The sequence below is a fragment of the Myotis myotis genome, unplaced genomic scaffold, assembly GCF_014108235.1.
Source record: "Myotis myotis isolate mMyoMyo1 unplaced genomic scaffold, mMyoMyo1.p scaffold_m19_p_3, whole genome shotgun sequence".
Taxonomy (NCBI): Eukaryota; Metazoa; Chordata; class Mammalia; order Chiroptera; family Vespertilionidae; genus Myotis; species Myotis myotis.
The window spans coordinates 47,214,588-47,219,982 of NW_023416335.1; the positions used below are offsets into that span (position 1 = coordinate 47,214,588).

General features: G+C 41.7%; 1 pseudogene; it reads left to right on the forward strand.

The window, feature by feature from the left end:
* The first annotated feature begins 385 nt into the window (after positions 1–385).
* LOC118649913 lies at positions 386–1,421 on the forward strand (annotated as a pseudogene).
* Positions 1,422–5,395: the final 3,974 nt, after the last annotated feature.

Consider the following 5,395-nt stretch of genomic DNA (forward strand, 5'->3'; position numbering starts at 1 on the left):
GAGAGACGTGGATTCTCCGAGCCTGTTTAGTACTGGAGCCCGGGCTGCAGGCAGCTCCGTGGCTGCAAAACAGAACCTCTGGAATGGATGGGCTCTTCCCAAGCACCTTAGCTAACGTGCAGCAGCTGGACAATGGTCCTTGTTAATATCTATCTGGCAGCATAAACATCACTTCACTCCGGTGGCAGGGACTCATCCCTGAAATCTATATAGAAAAAGTACCCGGGTCCAGTCTTTCAATGGCTTCGAGATCATCAGAAGTGCCTGCTCTTGAGCCTAGTGGGCCTCTAGGCAAGATGTCCCTGCCCATCGGGATGTGCTGCGGGCATTCAGCTATGATGATGCCCTGGAGGACCCTACGCCCGTGACTCCTCCTCCATCGGACATGGGCAGCATCCCCTGGAAGCCAGTGATTCCAGAGCGCAAGTATCAGCATGTTGCCAAGAAACTAGAACGACAGAGTGGAGAGAGAATGAGGGAAGAGAAGCAGCCGGCCTCCACCTGCCGAAGCCGGTCCATCCTTGCTGCTTGACACAGTCGCTGCAGGAAAGAAACATCTGCACAGCATATGTTTCAAGGGACCTGGTGTATATGGCATACTGTTCTTAATATGTTTGCTCCCCTTCTTGGCGATATGTGTTTTAACCAAGGTCACCTCTCCGAGGTAGGGGTTTTTCCCTGAAGTTAGGGAGGGAATAAAATTCTTTAACTAAGTGCCAGGCGGGTAGTTAATCACTTTAACTACGAACAATCACGCTTAAGCTACATAATCTTTACTCCCTGGAATGGAGATAACAAACGCCCTAACCTTTGGAATAGAAATTGATAGGATTAAAATCAACTGGTATAAATACAGATGTAACAAGACAATAAAACACAGAACCTGGCTGGAGAACCTAAAGACAGAACCTGGCTATGCTGATTGACTGAACACTGCCTCCATGTCATTCCTTCTTCGCTGACTCCGTCCACACCTATGGGAACCCCTGGACCAGCTGGGGCTGGACCCCAACATCCGCCCAGGCCACCCCCAGCAGCTTCCCCCACTCTTCCCCTAAGCAGAAGCCAGGAGGCCGGTTCTCTTCTGGCTCTTCCACAGCCTTACCTGGCCCACGTTTTAGCACCATGGATTCTGGAAGCGGTGATAAAGACAGAAACTCAGCAGATAAATGGAGCCTTTTTGGACCAAGATCCCTCCAGAAGTCTGATTCGGGAGGCTTTGCCACCCAGCCCTACAGAGGAGCCCAGAAGCCTTCTCCAATGGAACTGATGCGCATGCCGGCCACCCGAAAGGCCGAAGATCCAGCCACCTTCAAGCCGCCCAAGATGGACCTGCCAGTATGGGAGGGAAGAAACAACCACCTCGGACCCCTAATCTCAAACCCCATGACTTGAATGTGCTCATACCCACCGGCTTTTAGAGCTTTCTCTCCAGATGACTGAATAGAGGTGTCTTTGTTACCCTGGCTCTGACATAGGAACGGTGTTTTTGTTTTGTTTTTTAAACCTTAACCTGAGGCTAGAATTGCAGACATAATTGGCTTTTGAGAAACATTAGTGCAAAGCTTGTCCTTGTGTGGAAGAAGTCATTGTGCAATTGCTTTAATTTAAAGTTAGACTAGATACTCTCAGCAGCGATGTATGGAGGCCTGATTACCTATTTTTGCATTATTTAGCCAAGAACTTGATCATTGCTTATGAGGTAGAAAATGCTTATGTTGTTCCCAAACCAAGACTTCTTGATTCCTTTAAAGACCAGGGTCAGCGAGGGCATGGGTAAGTCGGGGAGTAGAGGTGCTCAGTGACTAGTCTCTGGCCCTCTTGACGGCTGGTGCTGTGTGCTCCATCCTTGTCGGTGCGGGTACCTACAATCTGGTTGAGACCTGGGCATGAAGAAAAGCCAGACTTTGGCAGGGACCCTTCTCCTGAGTGGAGACCGGAGCCGTCACTATAGCTTTTGCTATAGCTTTCGGTCAGAGCTAGTTCTTACTGTGATGCCTCCTGGGCAGTTCTGTTGGGCAGGGCTGCCCTTTCGCCTGTCAACAAACACAAGTCTTGCATATCCTCTGCTGCACTTTGAAGTGAGATTAAGTTAACTCCAATTTGGTAGAAAAGTTTCTAAGAGTGTCTTTATTCTGCTCACTGACACTGCAGAGAAGTTATTCTTCATCACCGCTCAGCAAAATCATATATGCTCACTGCTTAATCGTCACTTGTACTTTTTCATTTTATTTTTCCAGTTTCCTTGCATTATTATAGTGTCACTGGTTTTTAAGAGCTTGTTTATGACTATAGATGTTAACCATTTCTCATGCATTGCAGATGCAATACCATGTTTTTTGTTACTATTTTCTGGTGTTTTACTTTTTGGTTGTATCAAACTTGTGTATTAAATATAATCATATTCTGTTTTTAAAAAAGAAAAGTTTCTAAGGGAGAAAAATTCAGCCTACTGCTTTGGTATAGATCAGCGGTTCTCAACCTGTGGGTCGTGACTCCTTTGGGGGTCGAATGACCCTTTCACAGGGGTCGCCTAAGACCATCGGAAAACACATATATAATTACATATTTTTTTGTTTTTGTTTTTTTTTAAAATATATTTTATTGATTTTTTACAGAGAGGAAGGGAGAGGGATAGAGAGCCAGAAACATCAATGGGAGAGAAACATCAATCAGCTGTCTCCTGCACATCTCCCACTGGGGATGTGCCCGCAACCCAGGTACATGCCCTTGACCGGAATCGAACCCGAGACCTCTCAGTCCGCAGGCCGACGCTCTATCCACTGAGCCAAACCGGTTTTGGATACATATTGTTTTTGTGATTAATCACTATGCTTTAATTATGTTCAATTTATAACAATGAAAATACATCCTGCATATCAGATATTTACATTATGATTCATAACAGTAGCAAAATTATAGTTATGAAGTAGCAACGAAAATAATTTTATGGTTGGCGGTCACCACAACACGAGGAACTGTATTAAAGGGTCGCAGCATTAGGAAGGTTGGGAACCACTGGTATAACTTAATGGATGTTAAGGTTTTCTAAAATAAAGATGGTAGTAAGTATACGTAGATTCTAGTCCAGACGTTCATGTGAAACAAGTGTCACCAGGACCTGGAACTTTTTCTGAGAGCCACGTGGAAGGATGAAAAAAGGTCCTATATGCAACCACTGCCCCGCAAACGAGCCTCAGACCTGTGTACTAGTAAGCACAGAGCGTACTGGGGACAGGAGCCAGGAAAAGCACCTGCTCATTTCTCCTCACCGTGGACGGGTGTGGTCCTTGTCCTGAGCACTCTCAGGCCCCTGCTCTTCTTGCTTTGGAGGGGTCGTGTCTGCATAGGGAGCTAGGTGAGCCTTCCACAGAGAGGCCCTGGAGTCTCAAAGGATGAGAACAATTAATTTATTTGTGTCTTCTGTTAAGCACATATCTCTTACTTGTTTTGACAGTAAAATTCCTTACTACTTTCTCAAATGTGAAAAAAAAAAAAAACAGATGAAAGACTCAAATAGATATTTTTCCTCAGAGAAAATATTCAAAAGGCCAACAAGTACAGATAGTCTTTGACTTACGATGGGGTTATGTCCCAATAAACCCAATGTAAGTTAAAAATATCGTTCCCCAGAAGGGGGGACTGCAGGAGGCAATGTACCAATGATTCTCTCTCATCACTGATGTTTCTATCTGTCTCTCCCTCTCCCTTCCTCTCTGAAATTAATAAAAAATATAAAAACTTTAGTGAAATGATTTTTATTGGTCATTTACACTGGCAAATATCCATTCCAGAAATTGGGCTACTAATAGTTGTCAAAGAAATCCAAAGTTTCAATTTAGGAAATCAAATGTAAAATAAATCTTATGGCATTTTCCATTTATCATATTTATATGAAAAATACAGAAGCAAAACCATGTGAATGCCAACAAGGCCAAATGAACAGATGCAAAAGTATTTTTATTTTCTTCTACTTCCATCTTTACACAGAAATGATGCATTCCCTGGACATCACACATAGATGTGTGCTTTATTTATTTATTTATTTATTTATTTATTTATTTATTTATATTTGTCTTGTAGCTCTCTGTAGGCCATAATCTATTTGATTTGCTAAACTTAACTTTGATCTATTTTGTTCTTTATTTGTACGAGCCCTTCATTTTATCCTAAGACATCTTCATCTCTTCATTCATTAGTTCAAAAATATATTCAAGGAGTTTTGTTTAATTACGTGAATTTAGTGTTGTACATATAGATGTTTAAAAAAAAGAGATATTTCTGATCTGGAACATCCCATTCTACTCAATTGCCGAAGTATATTTTAAGCAAAGTTAGTAATGTTAGTTCAATGGTTTTCCTTGTTTATATATTTGCTGAGTTTACAGAGTGAATATACATCCATGCCATATCAATAAAATAAACGGAAGAAATTGAAGTGATTCACAATATGCTGAGTTCTGGCTAAGTATCCATGGGGAAAAGGGGATTTGCAGGTCTCAGCATACATTCTAATCCTTGTATCTCATGTAAACTCTGAGTTGGCTGTAATAGAACTGAAGCACTTTGACCATTCAGGATTATAAAATATATACGTAGCTTCTGCTTCTGAAATAGTGGTGTAAACGCAGTTAACTTCTAACTCTGGGTAAAATAAAAAATCAATTATCTGATGGTGGTGGAACATGAACAAAAACAGAAAGAGTTCTGAGAGGAGTAAAACAACAAGGAAGCTTTAACCATGAATTGAGTGCTGTATTTTGAGGCTTTGAACTGAGGGAAGACTGCGGTCATTGTGTGGAACAGGAGGGAAAAATGTCCAATTGCTAGTCTGACTTTTCTTTTCATATGAAGAACCAGGGGATGAGCACAGGCAACCATGACTACTAGAGCCTTGGTCAAAGGAGAGAGGGGAAGAAGGGTAACTGAGATGTGGCTGAGCCTCAAACTGCTGCTCACAGATACACGTACACACTGCGTGCGAGTGTAAAAGGCAGGATAGGTAACATCATGTAAGATTGGTTGTATAATACTGCAGGAAAAGCAACTCTGATTTCTCATCAAATTAACACATTTTTCACTTCTTTGTACTCCAGGCTCACTGTTAGTCAGCTATGTACTTATTTTGCTTCTATATAATTTGTCTTCTCAGATCCTGAGCTGGACAGAGTCAAGTAAGTACTGAGAATGTGCACATTGCAGGGAACAGAAACCTGTGTTTAGAAGTGCACTACTAACAATTTTAATTTTGTGTATGTTCTCTTTTGTCCCTTTTAAAACTAAGATGTTCTTCAATATTTTTGCTTGTTCCAGATATTTTTCTCTGAAGGGAAGAGTTTTTTTTAAATATATTTTTTATTGATTAAGATATTACATATGTGCCCTTATCCCTACA